Source organism: Lycium barbarum, chromosome 3 (genome assembly GCF_019175385.1).
Source record: "Lycium barbarum isolate Lr01 chromosome 3, ASM1917538v2, whole genome shotgun sequence".
NCBI lineage: Eukaryota > Viridiplantae > Streptophyta > Magnoliopsida > Solanales > Solanaceae > Lycium > Lycium barbarum.
In genome coordinates this window covers 119,108,724-119,131,843 of record NC_083339.1, presented here as the reverse complement: position 1 = coordinate 119,131,843, position 23,120 = coordinate 119,108,724, and positions in this window count along the sequence as shown.

Sequence of the window (23,120 nt, the reverse complement as noted above, 5' to 3'; positions counted from 1 at the left end):
TCTTCTCGACCTACCATTTTCCAACATTGTGAAATCCGTCACTTTTTTTTCCGGTTTTTCCTATAATCGATGGACGACCATCGATTTTTACCTATTTTTAGTAGTGGTGAAAGCAGAACTGGGTGTACAACTCTGTTGACGAACTATGATGGTGTTAAGGGAATAAACTTATACGATACCTATTATTCCTCTGAATCCACCATAAATGTCCATATCACCATGTGTATACATGATATATATGATATAGTGGTTACAGTGATTTTAAATCTGTGATTTTAAATTTTCCCATGTTTGGTTAGTCAAGATGTTTTGAAAAATATTTTCTCTAAGAAATAAGTTCCTTGAAAATAAGGAAAATGACTTCCTTAATGGAAGTAGGGAAAATAAGTTCCACAAGTAACATTGCAACTTCATTGTTTCCTCCCATCCACCCAACACCCCCAACCCCTACCCTTAGACCTTCCCACACCCCGCCACCCCCGAACCTGCATTCCCCACCCCATACACTACGCCCCTGCACTACCCAAACTACCCCCAGCCCAGCTACCCTACCACCTAACCACCCTTACCCATCCCACCCCACCACTTTCCCACCCCCACCACACAACACTATCTCCCTTGCCACTCCTATAACCACCCGCCCCACCCCCTACGCCTATCATCACTTACCTCCAACCCCTACCTCTCACCTCCTTACTACCACCATCCTATCTCTTAACTTTGCAAAACTAGGCACTTTGTGAAAATAGTAACTTTCAAAAATAACAACTTTACAAAAGGAATCACTTTACAAAAGTAGCCGCTTTTAAAAAATATTAACTTGCGAAAAGTAGCTACATTTCAAAAATAGTCGTTTTGCAAAAGTAGTTACTTTGTAAAAGTAGTCCCTTTTAGAAAATAGCCACTTTGTGAAAGTAGATACTTTGTAAAAATAGTCACTTTTTGAAAGTAGCCAATTTTCATAAATATTCATTTTGTGAAAGTAGCTACTTTTAAAAACTAACTACTTTGCAAAAGTAGCCATTTTTTAAAATTGCATCTTTGTGAAAGTATTAAATAACAATTTTTACAATGTGCTCTTTCTAAGATAGTGTACACTTTTGTAAAGTAGCCATTTTTTAAAAGTGACTACTTTTGAAATTGGCCATTTTTGAAAAATGACAAAAAAAGTTGCTATTTTGCAAATTTGCATTTTTGGTCGTTTTGCAAGCCCATTTTTATGTCACTTTTCAAAAAATGAATAATTTACAAAAATAGCTATTTTTGTGTCACTTTTAAAAAATGGCTAGTTTACAAGCATAGTCACTTTTTTGGGTTGTCTTTCAAAGTGCAAAGTTGTCATTTTTTTGGTAGTCTTAGAAAAATGCCACTTGTAAAGGTATACACATAGGTTATCTTATAAAAATAGCCACTTTGTGAAAGTGACATCTTTTTCAAAATTCGGGGTGGGGGTAGTAGGGAAGGTTGGAATGGGGTGGGGGGGTGGGGGTGGGGGGTGGGTGGGGGATAGGAGGTGAGAGGTAGTGAGTTGGGGGAGGGGGTGGAGGTGTGTGTGGTTAGGGGGTTGGATTGGTATTTCTGTCAAACCAAACACTAGAAAATGTTTTCCACATCCACTTAAACACAAGAAAATAAGTAGGAAAATCACTTGTTTTCCAATAAAGCATTTTCTAGGAAAGCATTTTCCATCATACCAAACATACCCTCTATGTATACCTAAGTATATACACCCGTATATCAGTGTTTCTCCTTGTATGTACGTGTATATCTTTGCATATTCATGAAAATCTACGTGTGATATACATTGATATATTTGATATTCCATGTCGTAGGTTTTGTCTGTGACAAGTGCAATTCTGATATGCATGGGTATATATAGATATGCACGAGGATATATACACATGTTAATTCCATGAAATTGTCTGAACTCTTGAGATTGAATTTTTGCGATTTTTTTGGACGAATCTGAATTTTGAAAGGGAACAAGCGTGAAATTAGGAGTTGAATATTCATTGCCAACGTATAATTAAGAGTTCTCCTACTTTTAGTTCGTTTGGTGGGATTCGGCTACCAATTGCCAAACTTTTTAGGCTTTAATTGTTAAACTTAATTTTCTTGGTTAAAATCTGGGTAATATCTATTGGGGGTTGTACATATCTGTCAATATTCACCCCATGAACTCGCTCATGTTTGCAAGATTGATTTTGAACAATTCATAAATTGAATTTTTTCAAGCATAAAGTAGTAACTTAATCTTAAAAATAACAATTTAACGTCTCAATATTTCTAATTTAGATATTAACAAATAAAAAATTTAAAATAAGTAAACAAAATTTATTTCAACATGATGGAGGTTTTGAATACTGTGAAGTAGCTAGTAAACATATAATATACCCAAACAAGGAATCAAAGAACATTATACTAGTCAATAAATAGGTTTTCACTTTCTTCAAGTCTACAAAGCAATTCTCCCTTATAGAACGGTGATGGTTTTTTAAAGTTAATAGTGTTTTGGTTCAATAGAGATATAAGGGCGCATGCCAAAGAACTAGCTCTGTCATTTTGAGACTTTAAAATTCATATTATTAAGTAGCCCTTTACTTTTTATACATTAACCAAGGGCAATCCTAGAATTATTAGCATTCTAGGAGAACACTTCTTCGGATAAATGGAAAAAACGGAGTTTTGGGTTAAACTTGTCCCTTATCTATGAGAGTAGGTTCATTTTAGTCCCTCAAATATTATCCTGAGCATATTTGATCCCTTATCTATGGGAGTAGGTTCATTTTGGTCCCTTAAATATAACGCTAAGTATATTTAATCCCTTAACTATGCTAAAGTGGGGCACTTTTGGTTCCCCTAATAGAACCCGTTTAAAAAGTAACGGTACTAAATCCATGTGACTCGTAAAAGGCTAAACCCATCGGATAAAATGCAATGCAGAGTAATGGCATTTATCTAAAAAATGCAACTCATATAAGATATTAGCAAAGCAACCCATAATATTTGGATCATATGGTTGGTAACCAACTCTTAAACGGTAATCTAGCAGTACACATGGAACCGTTCCACTTATTTTGAAAGCATGTGAATATAAAGTTTTTTTTGTTAAATATTAAAAAATTAAAATTCTTTTTAACAACTGTTACAAATTATCTTAATTTGCATTTAGAAGCATGTGAATGCAAATTTCAATATATTAGATAAAGTTTCTGCCTGTTTTAAAGAATGTGTTTAGTATTTTTGTCCAATGGGTTTAGCCTGTTATAAGTCACGTGAGTGTCACATTGGTTTAGCACCGTTACTTTTTAAACGGGTTCTATTAGGGGAACCAAAAGTGCCTCACTTTAGCATAGTTAAGGGATTAAATATGCTTAGCGTTATATTTGAGGGACCAAAATGAACCTACTTCCATAGATAAGGGATCAAATATGCTCAGGGTAATATTTGAGGGACCAAAATGAACCTACTCCCATAGATAAGGGATATTTTTAACCCAAACCTCGGAAAAAACGCATGGATTTTGCTGTCATATTTTATTTTTCACGCTTCTTAAGAAAATATTAACTAAAAGAATAATTTAATTAAATTATTACTATTTATTCTTTGATCTCAATTTACTATGGAAACTAACACCTAATAATATCTTGGTTTTCTAAAATGACAACTATTTTGGACCATCTATTTTTAGTAATAACGACAAGTAAAATGGACGGGAGATATTAACTAATGGGCAATTCGCAGAATTGCCCTTTTTTTGGGGTGGCATTTAAATTTTGCCCTTCGGCTAAAACCTATAGGTTCCGGGTTCGAACTCCCGCTCAGTCAAAAATTTTAAAAAAATTTGCAAAGCAGAGTTTAAATTTCGCTATGCCCCCTCCGGCAGACTTTTAGTCATGTTTAACTAAAAGTCTGCCGGAGGGGGCAGACTTTGCCTTGAAGCATATATACGTATTTTTTTTTTTTTTTAACTTTTCAAGGTAAACTTTTAGTAATGCCTTAACTAAAAGTTTGCCTTATAAGACAAAGTTTAAATTTTGCTATGCCCCCTCCGGTAGACTTTTAGTTGTGTTTAACTAAAAGTTTGCCCCCTCCAGCAGACTTTGCCTTGAAGCATATATATATATATATATATATATATATATATATATATATATATATATATATATTATTATTTTTTTATTATTATTATTTTTTTTTTTTTTTTTTTTACTTTTCAAGGTAAACTTTTAGTTATGCCTTAACTAAAAAGTGTGCTCCAAAGACATAACTAAAAGTATGCCCATAAGGCGGAACTTTTCCTTAAGGCATAACTTAAACTTTGCCTTATAAGGCAAAGTTTATGCCTTAAGAAAAGTTCTTGCCTTATGGGGCATAATTTTGTTATGCCTTAACTAAAATTCTGCCCATAAGGCATAACTAAACTATGTTTTAGGAAAAATTCTGCCTTATGGGGCAGACTTTTAGTTATGCCGGATCCGGCATAACTTTAGCTTTTCCTTAAAGATTGTATGTTGGATCCGACATACACTCCCCCAGTCCTGCCTTGCGAAATTATTTTTTTATTTTATGCCTGAGCGGGGGTTCGAACCCAGAACTTCATGTATTCGCCCACCTTTCCAAGCAAAGGGCAAAACTTAAAGACCACAAATATGAGGGGAAAAATTTAAAGACCACAAATTTGAAGGGCAAAATTTAAAGACCACCCCAAAAGAAGGGCAATCCGCGCAAAAAAATGGTAACTAATTAGTATTCCAGGAAAGCTCTATAAAGCCCAATTCTCATGTGCGCGAGGCCACTAAATTATTTTAGCCTATTTACCAATCCAATAAGGACTTTTCATTATAAAGGGCAAAGAAGGATTTTCCACCACCTGTGATGGATATTTTGCATTCACGAGGACAAATGACAAGTGAATGAAAGAACCCACAAGAAAATTCTGGCTTTGCATTACCAATCAAGGCTTAATATATACATATAATTCCCACAAAGAAATCTTTGTTTTCTTATGGCGTAAATCTATTTATACCATGAAGCAAATCACAGTGACTCGGATTCAGAATATACAAATAATGGTTATGTATCCATACAGGATCATGAAGAAGGGAAGAAATAGGAAAAAGTTTTTGTTTAAAATCATATGTATTCGGTATTTGACTGGTCCAGATTCATGACGTATTTTATTAAAAAGAAAAATGTTTTCTTTCGGGAATTTCTCTATTTACGGGACTGAAACTTCTAATTAGAGATGGAGAGATTGTATTATCTGTACACAACTCTTGAGGGTGATGGCAAAAAAAATTCAACTAATGACATATTGTTATAAAATAAAACTATGAAGTAAATACACAGAAGAAATATGTAGAGAGATATCAGATTATCTTACTTCTGCTCTTTCAACATTGCATCTGTGCATCCTATTTATAGGAGCAAGATATTTTGGGATATTTTGGGATATTTTGGGATATTTTGGGATATTTCCAAATTAATGGATATCCACTAGTTGGATATTTATAACACTCCCCCTTGGATGTCCATTAATAGATGATGTACCTCGTTAAAACCTTATAAAAAAATAAAAAAAAAACTTGTGGGAAAAAGTCCTAATGAAGGAAAAAGAGTGCACATATCTAGAAATACGCTTTGAGAGCTGTCTCATTAAAAACCTTACCAAGAAAACCCAATGGGACAAAACTTGGTTAAGGAAAAAAGAGTACAACGCGTATTTCACTCCCCCTGACGAAGACCAAGATTCAGATGTCGGAGTCTTCGCATTCCAATCTTGAATATCATCTTCTCAAGATTTGAAGTTGGCAAAGATTTAGTGAACAAATCTGCAGGATTGTCACTTGAACGGATTTGTTGCACATCAATATCACCATTCTTCTGGAGATCATGTGTGAAAAATAACTTTGGTGAAATGTGCTTTGTTCTATCTCCTTTTATGAAACCTCCTTTTAATTGAGCTATGCATGCAGCATTATCTTCATATAATACTGTGGGTATTTTTGTATCACACTTCAAGCCACATCTTTCTCTGATGAAATGTATCACTGATCTCAACCACACACATTCTCTACTTGCTTCATGAATAGCGATTATCTCAGCATGATTTGAAGAAGTAGCAACAATGGACTGCTTGGTCGATCACCATGATATAGCAGTACCTCCGCATGTAAACAGATAGCCCGTTTGAGATCGAGCTTTATGTGGATCAGATAAATAACCTACATCTGCATAACCAACAAGATCTGTACTACCTTTGTTAGTATAAAACAGACCCATATCGCTAGTTCCCTTCAGATATCGCAATATATGCTTAATCCCGTTCCAATGCCTCCGTGTAGGAGAAGGGTTATATCTTGCTAGCAAATTATCAGAAAATGCTATGTCAGGTCTTGTAGCATTAGCAAGATACATAAGTGCACCTATTGCACTAAGATATGGTACTTCAGGACCAAGTAGCTCTTCGTTTTCTTCCTGAGGTCGGAACGGATCTTTGCTCACTCCAAGTGAGCGAACAACCATAGAAGTACTTAAAGGATGCGCATTGTCCATGTAAAACCGATTTAAAACTTTCTCAGTATAGGTAGATTGATGTATAAAGATCCCTTTTGCGAAATGTTCAATTTGCAGACCAAGACAGAGTTTTGTCTTTCCGAGATCTTTCATCTCAAATTCTTTCTTCAAATATTCAATCGTCTTTTGGAGCTCTTCTGGAGTTCCAATGAGGTTTATGCCATCAACATAAACAACAAGTATAATGAACCCTGATTTTGTTTTCTTAATAAAAACACATGGACAAATGACATTATTTATATATCCTTCATTTATCAAGTACTCACTTAGGCGATTATAACACATACACCCTGATTGTTTTAAACCATATAATGATCTTTGTAATCTGATTGAATACATTTCCCGAGACTTTAAACCAAATGCTTCAGGCATTTTATATCCTTCAGGAATTTTCATATAAATTTCATCAAGTAAGCCACATAGGCCGTGACAGCATCCATCAGTATAAATAATGTGACATCTTCTGTTGTTTGGACTGCTGGCCCAAAAAACATTACGTTTACCAAGATGGATCATTTTACTTGGTAATTATTCTACGTCAACATGCTTTAAGAGACGTAGAAATCAAATCCTCACAACCTTATACAATATTGCGCGCTATATTGTATATTGTCGACAAGATATCATGTTGTATCGGTTCGCAATTCGACATAACTTACTGAGATCTCATCACTTCATTATTTTCAGGTACCTGAACCTCCTATAAGGTTTATGAAGTGTTATGTCGTAGCTCTTCAAGAGCACATTGCCTCCTTATTATGATCATTTTCTCCTCCCTTTTTCAAGGATTATTATATTTGGAACCGATTGGTCTACCATGCTCCATGCACGCTGTAGACTTTGTCCTTCAGGGACATTAAGATCATTTTGCAGATGAAATATGAAATAGTTGGGTCAGCAAATGCTTCCAGCATTTGACTTGAATTATCTGAGGATCATACTGATGATAATTCACAACATATTTCTTAGCTGCTTATTCTCTCCCCCTTATTTTAGTGACATATGTCCCCATTTTCTTTGAAAAAATCCATCTATGTGCATCATGGTATATCCATTAATCATGTACCGCACATCAAATGCTAAAAGATGGAAATATCTAGTTCCTGACCCTGAACCAAATATGAGGGGAGAATTTATCAAAATTTATTGATCTGAAGCATACAAGTGTTGTTGTATGCAATATATCATATCTCAGACCAACATCTGAAACTCTGTTCTCATAAGCAATGGTTTAGCTGTATTATAGAGGCATCCAATGCCAAACCAACTTAGATATAAACCGGCATTATCAAGATGATTGTCTTGATTACATATTCTGAAAATTGTGCTTCCAACTCAATTATTTTGAGCAAGCAACTTTGTAAATGTCAAACTGCCAGTTGACAATAAACATACATGTGACTGTCTTAAATAGATGCATCTATTTAAGACATCACATTGCAGGTGAAGGGGCCCACATTCACCTTTTATATTTTTCAGAATTTTGGGGATTCAGTCCCAACATTAGCTGGTGTAATCAACTTATCATGAGAACAAGCAACACAAACAAATTCTTGAAGAATCTTCTAGTTCTTCAATATGTTTTTTAATACTCAATTAGCACATCAGATTTAAATCAGGACGATCAAAATGGTATTGTCAACTGATAAAATTATCTGTACCCGTAAACTTCAAGTTACTATGACGAGTACTATTTCTTTTAATAAACTTCTGGTTTACTATTGCATGAAATTTTATGTCAAAACTTCTGGTTTATTGTGACATGCGATCTCATCATGCTCGGGTAACGCTTTACACACGTGACCCTACCCGTAATAAGTTGGAGATATTCAATCTTCCAATCATCTGTAGTCTCAATATGATGACCATTTTTCTCGCTAGTAAACTTCAGGTTTATTATAATTTATTTTTCGATCGAAATAATTATGATTTGAGATGAATGGTACTATCATATATAAGCTCTTCGAGAGACATCAATTTGTTCACCATAATCATATATTATTTGGACACTGCTAGTGTCATGATACTTGTAAATAAATAATTAGCTCTTCTGGAGCCTTTGATCATTAATTTCTATTACCAAATATTTCTTAAATACTTCTGGTACCATTAAAGCAAATTTCGACACTACTGGTGTCACGAAATAAACATTGAATTCTAAACTTCAATATTTCAAACATCTCCTTCAGGGAGATTCATGATTAACTGAGTATTTTGTATCTAAGCTCAAACACATAATAATCAAATCCTTCATAAAGAAATATATTAATTGTTATTTCCTTCAAGGAAATCAATAACAACTAACCATAATGTATTAATGTGGTTATAGGAGAAAGCATTCTACTCTACTTCCTTTTGCCTTAGAAATATGTTTCGACGTACGACAGGTACCTGTAGCAATGTCTGAATTTCATACCACCAGAATATAACATCTACATTCCTTGTATTTTATCCCTCCAGGAGATAAGTTGTGGTATTTGTTCATTCACTTCGGGGAATGAAACCTGATTATTTAAATGTGCTTGAAATACGACGCTCATCAATAGCTCGTTATTTTGCTCAAACACAAGAAAACATTGCTTCAGAGTATTTCTCAGATATTTTGGTAATTCTTTCTGCTTCAGGAGTAAAGTTTCACAGTTTTACTGCTTCGGGAGTAAAGTTTCAAGTTTACCACTTCGGGAATAAAGTTTCAAGTTTTACCACTTCGGGAATAAAACATATAATATTCAGAATATTTCTTCTCAATTATTCTACCTCTTCTGGAGATGGATCATGATATTTTCATAATCAAATGCATGTTTATATTTATAGGCTTTACTACATATTATCACATTCACTTCAGGGAATGGATCTATATTTATAACATTTATCAAAAGTTTTAATTCTTCAGGAATAAAACATAATTATCTGAACGCGCCTTAAGCATATCAAATCGTGATAGCTTATAGCCTCTTTTATGATATTGCTACTTCAGGAGCAAATCGAGGCATACATATAATGTGGAGAATTTTTCTCTAACACATCTTCAATCATAAACACAATAAACCCGTAAAAATATTACCACTTCTGGTGTTCACGGATATAAACTCATTTAATCAATTCATATTTGCGAACTAACCTTCCAGTAGAATATTGGCATAAGGCCTTCAGCAACTTTGGTTTCAAGATATTTTGGCAAAAAGAGGCCGAAGTGCTATATTCCATAGTAATATTTTAAAAAAGAAAGGCCATGTTTCTTACTACGTTGATGGTGAGCTTCTCCCAAAAATCAGTTTAAAATTTTCATAGTTGTTAAAGTCAACAACAATCAACCATCAAAACAAAGATAGAAAAATACTTGGAACATGTTACCTGAACTGTTTAGACTAAATAAGTACTGCAAGTCCTTTACTTTATCTTCAGGAGGCAACGACTTGTACTCAGTGTAATTCCAAGAATTGCACCTTCGAGACTTTCAAAGTATTTGCTCAAGATGGCTGAGGCTCGTGCTGATAACGTGTTATAAAATAAAACTATGAAGTAAATACACAGAAGAAATATGTAGAGAGAATATGTAGAGAGATATCAGATTATCTTACTTCTGCTCTTTCAACATTGCATCTGTGCATCCTATTTATAGGAGCAACATACAAAGGAGATATTTTGGGATATTTTGGGATATTTGGGATATTTGGGATATTTTGGGATATTTCCAAATTAATGGATATCCACTAGTTGGATATTTATAACACATATGACATTAATTAATAGGGTGCATTTGATATGAGTGCTACCATTTTGAGTAGATGAGTTACTACTTTAATCACCTGATTTTTTAATCCCATTAAAAAGAAAGAATCATGGTCTTCCTTTATTTGAACAGGTTTCGGTATATCTCACCTTGAAGTTTATACATTTAGGTAAACACATGTGGCTTGCAACTTGCATGTAAATTCCTTATACTTAATTATGGTAAAAAAGTATGTATTTTCACTCTAATTTTTACTCATATAATTAAATTGCTTGATTTAGGGGAGTAGCTATCCTATATTTGCTGATTTAAATGACAAGTTTTAGTGGCACCGTCACATCACTTGGTAATTATTCTTGATAAGAATTTTGTGAGTTAGCACCATTCTTAATCATAATCTCCACCCATAAGACAATGAGTTGACCTGGTCAGGACTTAGAGATATTATAAAAGTAGATGTCACCATGGATCGAGTGCAATGTTAAGGCTTCGCTATCCAGGACGTTTCATCTCATACTTTGATGTCTTATATTCTAGTCAAAGTACCTTTCAACTAATTACTTAGACCTTACGTTCTTATAATCTTCGAACTCATGCGACACAATCTTCTTATTCTGATTCTTTACTTCTTTAATTTCTTTTACAATCGATTGGTTAACTTGTAGTACTATTTTCACAAGGAGTCGAGCTAAGAACCTTCAAGCATTACAAGCTTTATGGATGAAAATAGAATTTTTAGAAGGCTCCAATATAAAAGATATAAATATATTCAATGTGTTAAGGATTTTACCACTTTAGGTTTGTAATTTCAATGCGTACATTCTATTCTCTCCACAGACTCCACCTGTGGAACATTGAATATATTGTTGTTGTTGTTGTTGTTAGACTACTTTTAGCATATACATAGTAAGAATTAGAGTTTCATAGCTTCTTTTGTTTTAATTGAAATTTCCCAGGTCGTCTGGGGTGTTATAAATCATAAAGAAAGTACGCAAGAGGAGGACTTGGCCTTAACCTCGATTACAACACAAGGATAAAACTTTTATCCTTCAAAAGAGGGAGGCGAAGCTAGAAGAAATACATTCCATTCCCCGCGAAAGTTAGACTACCTATACAACTAGCTAACAAAAAAAAATTGCCTTGTCATATTTGGTCCTTATCGAAGGCATTTGGCTCTTGTCCAGTCGGAATGGACCTTTAGCCCCCATCGAAAGTTGCTGATAGGAGTCATAGAGGACTTCATTATGACTGTTAACTGCAAGTTTGGCTAAATGGTCTGCAACCTATTTGCCTCTCTAAAACAGTGCTCCACTTTGACGTTAGCTTGATTCTTCAACTGTTGTAGCTCTTCTATGATCAGATTCAGTCTGAAATTGCAACATTTGTCCTTATTAATCATCTGCACTATTGCTAAGGAGTACAACTCTAGTATGAAATTAGTGAGGTTCTTCTGGTAGCATAAGATCATCCCATGTTTAGCAACAAGTACTTCTGCCTCTAGTTTATTTGCACATCTTGTGGGAGAGGAGAATGCCATGACAAAATCACCACTGTCATTTCTTAACACCCCACCTAAACCGGCACTTCTATTAGCGGCAATAAAACTGCCATCAGTGTTCATTTTCAATGTATCAGCAGTAGGCAATTTCCAACCAACAATGGTGGGTTTAGGACAAGGTTTTAGTCTTTGGACATTGTCACAAAATGAAGTCCAAGGTAATGTCAATTTATGAGAGGGGAAGGCCTGAGAAGTAGCATTCAATATGTTCCTTTCTGCCTGTTTGATCATGAAGTACACACTGAATTTCTTCCTCTCTCCATACTTGCACTCACAATTTTGCTTCCAGATTTCCCAACATATAAACAAAGGGACAATCTTGGCAATCATCTTGTGAATATCATTTGATGTCTTTTGAGTCCACCAGATATTAATCAGGTATCTGATAGTTTCCCCGTGAGCAGCAATTCCCAGTGGTCTTCCAAAGTGATTCCGTATGAGTTGACCAGCTTCACCTGCAACAAAAACATGAAGCATGTTTTCTGCTACTGGGACTAAGCAGCAATTACAGTTGGTGTCCCTGTTAATCCGCTCTAAATCTGGAAAAAAATTCATCAAAAGGAAGCTTACCTTGCCACAATCTCCAATTGAGAAAGGAGACTTTAAAAGGAGTGTTAGAGCTCCACATTTTACCCAAGAACTGGTTTTGAGGTTTTTTGGTTCTGATAATTTCCAAGGCAGACTTGTTAGAGTATTTTCCATCAATAGTTAAGCCCCAAAACTACAGTTGATCTTTTCTATTTTGGTTCCCAGTTTTAATAGCTAGTTTGTGATATTTGATGAATTGTATCCTTGGTGGGAGTTTGAAAACCCTTTGTTGAACTGCAATATTTGTCCTGGGATTTGCAAGTATACTACTTGAGGGGTCTAATAGGTTATGTGTTATTTGAACCTAATAAAGGTGTAATTAATTGGTAGTCATCCACCATTTCATGCCTTAGAGCATGTAATTAGATTTGAGTGTAAATAGATGTAATTATGTACACTGTTTTGACATGTTTGTCTGGCCAAGTAATTACTTGGTCAATATGTAAGTGGGTGTAATTACACTTTTCAATTACCCGGGGGAGGGGGGATTGTTGATAATTAGAGGATTACTTTTTTTTTTCCCTTTTTTTATTTCAATTTATTTTTATTACTATCATATTAATTTCTTATTTTATTTCTACTTTATAATTTTGTTTTTATGTTTAAAAAATATATATATATTTTTTCCATGGCATTTTATTTCATGTGATTTCTCCATCTTTACTTCTTGTGATTCCATGTAATTACTCGTATTTTTTAATTTCTTATTTATTTTTCCTTATTCTATTCATTTAGTGTAACTAAATTATTATTCTAGTCTTTGAAATTACACCTCCTAATATTAAAAAGAATTTCTATCTTTCTTTATTTCTATCTAGTACTTTATCTATGTTCTTGTTCCCTGTTTCACAACAACTTTTTATATGTTTAATGTTGATCTAAATGAATTTAAATAGAGAAATATTCATTAAGAATCTATATAGTCGAGCTAAACTTATTTATAATTGAGACATAATTACTATTGTTCTTTCACCATACTAACCGATGGATAGAAACGAATTTGCAACTGTACTAAGTAGGATCCAAATATTTCACATCCTTATTTTCAATAGCCATTTAAAACATTATTACAACTAATGAATATATATGTAGATGATTACGAAACATTAGTTAGCCCAAAAACAGAGTGGTTGAAATGATTAGAAGGGGAAAGTAAAAGTCCACTAATAAGTGCATATGAAGTCATAATGCTCAGGTGTTTGTCTCGGCCCCCCTTACAGAATTCATTTCATTATTCCTATTATACTTCTACTTTTAAAACTTTTCAGTTCATTTCTTATTTAGTTTCTTTGAGTATTTTCGGATGTATTGAACTTTATAGTCTTTGATTGATCTTCACAGTATCTAATTAGCGTCCCCAAAAGTTTTAATCAATGCTCCGGAGAAAAAGTGGGACACTCATGAAAAACAAAACGTGCTTAAAAATAGTACCCATGCAGTTATTAACTACTAGTATTAAGTATATAGTGTTTTAATTATATTGCTCGAGCTCTCCTCCAAAAATATTTGCGTACCCGTATCTGATCCTAAAAAAAAATGGAATATTACTTTTGAAGAATTTGATACATGCATCGAACCATATATTTGAAAAAATTCTAGCAAAATTCAAGTTTAAATTGCAAAATATATAGTACCTCTTGATAGCTTTAGAAAGTGGTAATTCTACTTTATCTTCTCCACTCTTCTTTTCTTTCCCTTTCACTTCATCCAATTGGTAACCAATGCTTAGAGCCAGTATTTATCAATGTTTTCCCTTGACTTCACCCAATTAGTATCTAAGTTTAGAAAATTGCTTTTAATTACTCTTCTTTTTTACCCGTCTTCTTGTTTTCTTTCACTTTACCTAAACCAATTGATATCTTTAAAAGAAGTCACGGTTACAATGGAGAAGTTATAACAGATAGGAGAAGGGAAATGCAACATCGAATTCAAGTTGATTAATTTCTCGAATAAAGTTTTCAATAGAGACATTATTCCTGGTCCTTTTTGTCGAGGGGTTTTAATAATACGTTTCGACAAGTTATTTTATAAAATTCATATCATATCAATTTTTTCGGTTATTTTATTTTACGGAAAAGGGTCATATATTCTCCTCTACTATCCAACATAAGCTATATTTTCTCTCCGTTAACAAATATACCCCTACAATCATACTTTAGAGCTATATTTACCCCTCACCTGTTAAAACATCATTTTCAGCTTTCAAAGCCATGTGTCATGCTCTTATTGAATGGAAAAACAAGCCCCATTGTAAAAGAGTTCACTGTAAAAAAAATCATGTTATATTTACCCCTCACTCTAAAGTGTAACAAGTGTTCACTTTTATAATAGAACATTAGAACGGAAATGAATTGTTACCAGAAATCAATTTTCTTTTTATAACGGCAAGGGTATATTTAGCCCAAAAGTATAACAGTAAGGATATATTTAGCCCAAAAGTATAACGAAGGGCATATGTAAACCTTTTCTCAAAGTACAAGGTATATATGACCCTTTTTCGTATATGAATTATGTAAATTTATTCATTTACCTTTTTTTGGGTCTTATGTTTGTTCTTTTTTAATAGTAATGCTTTCACTATCTTCCTAAAATCAAAATGACATAAATGTTGATATCGACTTCAATTTCCTCGGACAATAAGGGACCTTGCGTCAGCATCCATTGTTAATTAGTGGTGAATGATAGCTGCATAATCATTCAAGAGTCACCTTCCAAAAGCAGAATTGTCAATGAGCCAAACAAGAATGACATGTGAACATTTGAAACCATACATAAGGTCGGAGACAAAGGTCGGGCTCTTTGCCGACTGGAAATGAGATAGTATTAAGGTCTCAATAGTGTTTACGTTGATTCATAATTTAAACTTAACGATTCAGCTTTAAAATTCATAAACACTAATCTATTATATTTCTAAAATTATGAATTCGTATATAACATCACTAAAGTTTTAATGAATTTAGCTACATTCACCCCTGGTCTCAGGGGTTCAATGAGTAGTATCATTATATTGATCTCAAAATTAAAGCATTAAAAGAGCTTTAAATTTGATACTCTTAGATTTAACTCAGAACATTAGCAAATAGCAACAACACTAATCCTCTCATTCGTAAGTAAGTACTACACACGATGGATATCCAACCCTTGTACTAGCATGTTAATACTCAATTACTGGATCTATTAAAAAAAAAAAAGAGAGAGGGACCATTGAAAGGAGGCACCGGTTAGTGGGGATACGAACTCATTGGACTGAAGTATTAGTTTTTCTGCTCTTTTTTTTTTTTTAAAACAGAGAATGGAAAAGCTTCACCATTTGAGGATTGGTCAACTTCCTCTCACGGTATACATCTTTCAACCTATTCTATAGTCCTATTTTTTTTTTTTTTTTTGTATATGTTACAAAAGAAAATCATATCACGGTGCAAACCCGTGTAGTTGAGTTTCTGGACAAGTTTTCTTTAAAGAGAATTGTAACTTTCTACCATGATATAAGAGTGCGGTTCATGAATTTACTATTACCAAGTACTCCAAAGAGAATTTTGTGTTCTTCTATTTTTTTTAAAAACGAGTTATTAGGAAAGGAGCATCTTTAAAAGACTGAATTTGTTGGCATTTTGACTGTACGTTGAAATTCAGTTATTCTCAAATTATTTATGTACTTGAAATATTAGTTATTCTTCAAGATTTTGCGGCATTTTTGTGTGAAAGTTAAGTTTTGATAACTGAAACGTGTCTATCAGTAAGGCGTATGATTATAATGGATGAAAATATGTTTTCACCGTTCCAATATATTTGTTGAATTTCCATACATTAAGATAATGGAAAAAATTTCAAGAAAAATATGGCATTAGCACACAAAATGTCATATCCACAAAGTGTTTGTGGAATGAATGGCTGCCTTTTGGCTTCACTTTGAATTGCACAATTTCTTTTCCTATTGATTGGGCGATGCCCATTATGTGCCTATATATGCACATCTCTGGTGAGTTCCATGAATTACAAGAAAATCATGATGCATTTATTTTTGAGTAATTATTTATGTGTCATGTACCTTATAAGCATGTGTTCTTATTTGAAATTAACACTTGATGTTATATGTTCTTAATATCATTACATATTTCTATATTTGTTATGGAATTTTTTTATTTATTTTAGTCTTGAAGTTAAGTAACTTTTAAGGCAAGTGCTATTTAAATAATTGATTATGTTAGGTTCATTCACTACAAAAAAAAGGATAATTTATGGAGGTTGAAAGTTGTAATTCGCAGGGGTTTTAGCCTCCTAAAGCAATTAGCGGAGGCTAAAAACCCCGCGAATTGCAACTTTCAACCTCCGCAAATTACCCATTTTTTTGTAGTGATTGAACATTAGAATTTGGATGATGATTGGGAACATAGTGAACTTTCGATTCCGAATCTAATGCGAAATAATTTTTAATATAATTACTCATTATAAGGATTAGTATGTATATAACTTTTAGGCTCTATAAAAATTGTACATAGATGTCTCAATTATACTTTGTTATCAATATGTCAACTACTATGAGAATATTAGTCTCCGAGCTTAACATAAGTGCAAAGCTAAACGGTGACGTAATATCCAGTATATCCTAAAAAAGCAAAAGGCTCTTAAGGCTTTAGATGTGTATATGATGCCTTATAGTATATCTTGTTTGTATTTTGGCACATACGGTACTGGTTATTCCTGTGATGGTGAATACTGGATATTTTTTCTAATTCCATTAAGAATATTTATTTGTGATTATTTGCGTCAAGTGTTGATGCAAATATTTGACATGCTAGACTTAACCTTAGTGGCTAACAACTAAAGAATTGTTTAGCCAAACAAGGTTTACTTGGTGCTATAGATAAAGTAGATGGGTCTGCTTATTAATATTGTCTAGCTAGAATATAAATACAAAAATTTGGAAAAGTTAATGCACTGATGCTCCATTGCAATTTATTCTATCTAACATCATTGATTCAAACAAAATTTAATTCCGTTTAAGTTATTGTTATTCAATATGAGTCGTGGAAAGCAAAAAACTGATTTGAGTTTGTGCAACTTTTATTCATAATCCATTTTCCCCACATGGAAATAGTTCCAAGGGGAAGGAAGTTTATCTTTCTACAATACTCTAAAGTGTCCAAGGGTTATGTTGTTCATATGTGAACGAAAGTGGCATTATAACTGCATTTGAATCATGTGACGTTGCATTCTTAGATAATGTGTTTTACTAAGTAGGGTGGGACAGGTCGTGACTTGTCTTTTGATAAAAATACGAACAAAATTGCTTCCGCTTTGTATAATCGAATGGATTTAGGTGGATTCAGTTGGTGATAATGGATATGTTCCTATCACACCAATATATCAAAAGGTAATCCATTTAATATTGTTGGTCCTAGTGGGAGTAACTAATTAATTGATAATCAGTTTGTCAATCTCAACCTCGACGCACGAGTCGTCCTTGCATTCTCCCTCATCGATTTGAGATTGAAGGGGAAGCATATATAGTTACTCCGCTTGATGAAAAGAGTCACATTGTGTAATGTAGGCTCTTACATACCCTACTAAGGATAAATAATTACAACAATGAAAATTGAAATGAAGTCTGCGAAATCAAACCAAGTGGGAGTTGATTGAGATTTTGGATCTTAAAGCTATTGGGAACAAATGGTTCTCAAACTCAAGCATAAGGCTTGAAGCGTCATGTATTCTTGTTCCATAAATACTTCTATTTCTAGAGACTAAATTTCTAGTGGGAGGATGTGTCCTCATACTCCACTAGACAATAATACTGGAAAGTAGTTAAGATGACACAAAGGTATTTTAAAGGCACAATAGGATATTCCTTTCTTGTCAAGGAATTGAGAAGAAGATTTAGATAATCTAAATTTGAGTGTGTTCTTCTTGCTATTGAGAATATAAAATGTATTGATATTAAGTGTAATTTTGTGTCTGAGACATAGTTGAGCATAGAGAGGTGAACATGCAATACATCTATATGCATCACTTGGTAGAAGACCTATTAACAAAACCCATAACATTTGTTGCTCATGAAATATATGATATCGCTGGGTTTGCGTTAGTGATGATGTATTTATAAATCCTAATTTATGTGGATCATGTTCACGTAAAAATTACATTTTGAAGTAAATGTTAGTTGATGCACAAATTACTCATTATTGTTGTTTCATATACATAAGATGGATTTCTAGGCTTAGAACATAAATTCCAAGTGTGAGTATGTCGAACAGACAAAAAGATTGGCCTATTCACACGGGCAATCGCCTCTATGTCTAGGTGATAGATAGAGATGAGACAATTATAAACTAATTATTATTAGAAGTGATGATAAAAGAGAGCTTGAAGTTTATAATAAGAATGCCGTTTGTTTTTGTGTTTGATCATACGTGATTAAAATATGATAGTCTGTCTTAATGCCAGATGTAAGTTCTGATGGATAAAATGTATGAGTAGATTTATGAACTCAAAGTTAGACATGAATTGTCTGAACTACCATTTGCACAGTATTTTAATTTTCTAAAAGACATACGCTCCACGAGGAAGGAGTAAATACTGTGGTACGTGATTCATACCACGTATACATTAGTAACCTATAATGGCGATATAAGTTTAATCTCTACTTGTTATTGTGTGAAGCCCTGAAAATTATAAGTAATTTTTCACTTTGTACCCTCATGACTTTGATCAGTTTCTTGAGATCAATTTGGTGTTTGCTATCTTAGAATGTTGCCAAGAGATCATGTTTGATTCGGTCTGGCGGGACATTTCTAGAAAAGCATATCAGATTGAGATTAAGAGATTCATGAAAAGGGGAAGATCATTAAGTATATCACATTAATTGTGTTCATTGACTTGTCCTTTATATTTGTCTTTGAGACAAGGCCATAATGATGAACTCAAATTTAACACAAAAAGATTGTGAGAGATATGAATGTGATAAATGATCTAGGGTACTGCATATTACAATCTACTCTAAGCTCCATTAAATCGAGATGTTATATATTCCTAACAGATGTTCAGCAATGAAGCTCTCGAAGTATGCACTGGTCACACGATCTAATCGCTATGTATGAAAGTTACAGAATGAGAATGAGAATTGACCCACTATGTGTGAGTGGGAGATGAAGGAATTAGATTCACGTCACCCATATGGGTTAATCCGGATCTATATAAATAAATAAATAAATAAGAAATAAATATATATTTGTTATTTATTTATTTATTTAATTTGTATTAAATATATGAAAAGACACAACTGTTAGGACTCCTCCACGATAAGTGTCTTGTGTCTGTTAAATAGGAGAGAAACTCCGGCGTTTTGTTTATTTTCCGGAAAAAAAAAACACAGACAAAACTTCTTATTCTTCCTTCTCTAATTCTGCAAAGTTTCCTTGAAGATTTTATTGGAGATTCTTCCCCGAAAGCAAGAACGAACTTCTGTAACAGATACGATCATAGACTGTGAAACTTATAGCGTAGTTCGTGTTCATAATATGTGTTTACATTATAGACTAGTAAAAAAAATATTAGAGAATCCTGAGAGAACTATGTGTTCTAGATTGTTGTATTTTCCTTCAGTATATAACATCACTAAAATTTCAATGAATTTAGCTACATTCACACCTGGTCTCAGGGATCAAATGAGTAGTATCATTATATTGATCTCAAATGGATTAAAAGAGCTTTAAATTTGATACTCTTAAATTTAACTCAAATCATTAGCAAATACTAACAAATAGTAACGCCACTAATCCTCTCATTCGTAAGTAAGTACTACACACGATGGATATCCAACCCTTGTACTAGTAAGTTAATATTTATTGTCTTCCCCCCTCCCCCCACAACAACAAAATAGTACCTCTTTATTAATGCATTAGTAAACAAAAGATTTGCAAGTCTCATTTACAAGCCACGTGAGAAACTGTTCGTCCCAGGATATCTAATGAGCTGAAGTTTTTGAAAAACTACCAAGAAGGTGACTACAACCATTTTTATTCCTCCTAATAAACGATAAAGTGGCTCTAGCCGGCCTGTCCCGTAGGTGAGCAATATCTTCACAAACATTTTGCAAGCATTATTAACTCATTTGCATCCGATAAAATATGTATTGTTCTCCATCCTCTACGAACAACGATTTGCATCGCCTCTCTAACATCCATAGCTTCAACAATGATTGGCTTCCCAACTGCCTAGATTGGAGAGCTAAAGGCATGAAGCAACGAACCATGGGCATTGATTGCCACCACACCTATACTTGCCTTCCTTGTCTCTCTTAGCACACCTGCATCTGTAAAAAATATAAGCTCATCTTGACAAAAAGTTAGTCTTTCATGAGTCATATTAATATCATTTTTATGATCAGGAGGAGAGTTAAGATCAGTAAACTCATGATAATCAAGTAACGCTTGTGACACAACATTAGAAGCATTCCACATTTCACTATTAAAGGACCAACTATTTCTTGCTTTCCAAATAAACCACATTATATGCATTGATAGATTCAAAAGGTTCACTGATTCAGGAAATTATTTAACATTGACAAATAAATTATACCACTAGTGAGCAAAGTTATCAATAAAGTGAATATCAGACCATAACACTGGGCTCATTTTCCAAACAGCTAGGGATCGGGGGCAGCGAGAAAAACATATGTTCAATTGTTTCTTCTTCTAAACCACACACCCTACATGTAGCCTCTTGGTGAGCAAACTTTTAACATGTAAGACATTAATCAAACACCTCCTCAAGAAATGTTTTAACTTATTTTTAATATTCATTTTCCACAAGTTTAACCAAAAGGCTTTGGGAAAGAACTGACTACTCGGTTCAATTCTAACATTTCTTCCCTCTTGAGTGTGCATAATAGATTTTGCAAGGTGGTATCCTGACCTCACTTCATAAATTCCTGATTTTGTAACATGCCATAATAGCCTATCATCATTCCTTCCTGATCGAGGCAATGCAATTGAAAGGATAACACTTATGTCATCTTCGCAAAATAATTCATTAAGCATATTTAAGTTCCAAGTTGACGTTACACGATCAATTGGATCAGCAACTATCAAATCTTGACCTTTATTACGATTTGCAGTAATAGGATGGAAATTGTTGTCCTTAGAAATCCATGGATCTGTCCACACCTTCACTGACTCGCCATTAGTTGTATTCCATCTTACACCCCTTTTTTAAAAGTTCTTTTCCCCACATCAAGCTCCTCCCAATTCATGTCGAATTTCTTTTTGCTTCAGCACTCATAAATGGACAATCAGGAAAATATTTGCTTTTCAGCACTTGGGCCATTAAAGAATCTGGATTTTTCAAAACTCTCCAGGCCGTTTTTGCTAATAATGTCATATTGAAGGCTTTTAAATCTCGGAATCCAAGGCCTCCCTTTCTTTTAGAATCACAAAGTCTTTCCCATTTCTCGATATGCAATTTCCTTGTCCCCACCAAAATCTATTGAATAAGGACATGATTTCTCTACATAAACCTTCTAGCATTCTGAAACAAGTCAAAGCATATGTGGGTATAGCGAAAACTGATTGCAACAATATTTCTTTTCCTGCAGGGCTCAAACAACACTCCTTCCAACCTTTAATTTTTGCGCGCACTCTATCCTTAATAAAAGTTGGCATCTTTTTTTTTTTTTAAAAAAAAAAAATCTTCCTCTCACTACGGGTAGACCCAAATACATTCCTGTAGTGCATATTTGCATATTTCCCAAAATACCACAAATCTCCTCCTTCTCTTGCCTTTCGGTGTTCGTAGTAAAGAATATTGCAGATTTTTCCGTGTTAATTAGTTGTCCTGAACATCTTGCATAGACCTGCAGAATCCTCTGAACTTCAATTGCACTTTGTGTTGTAACTTCACAAAATATTAATGAGTCGTCCACAAACAATAAGTGAGAAACAGACGGTCCATTTCTTGCCAATTTTGATCCAGTTAAAATATTCTGCTCCTCAGCCTGTTTCAACAACATAGACAATCCTTATGCACAAAAGACAAAGAAATACGGTGAAAGGGGGTCACCTTGCCTTAACTCTCTTGATAGAATTACATTATCTCTTATTTCACCGTTCAAGTTAAATGAGAATGATATAGAGGAAAGACATTCCATTATCCATCCCACAAATTTTTCATGAAAACCCATATGAATTATCATTTGTTTCGCATAGCTTCATTCTACCCGATCGTATGCTTTTGACATGTCTAACTTAATAGCCTTGAATTTTTTTCTTTCCTTTCCTCTTATTTCCCACTAGACTCATGAATTCGTGTGCTAGGACAACATTGTCAATGATTCGTCGATCGCTCACAAATGCTGCTTGGTTTAGGGAGATGACATGTTTTAAGAGAGGCTTCATTCTATTCGCCAATATCTTTGCAACAATTTTATAAAACGTGGTACAAATACTGATTGGTCTAAATTGAATTACTGACTTTGGCGCTTTACAACACTCTGGGATCAATGTAATTAGGGTCTTATTCCACAATGGTAGCAAAGATCCTATTTGAAAGAAGCACCTTACAGCTCTATACACTTCATCTGATATAATTGACCAGTATTTTTGAAAGAACAAAGGAGTCATACCATCAATCCCCAGTGCTTTTGTTGGACACATTGAGAAAACTGCT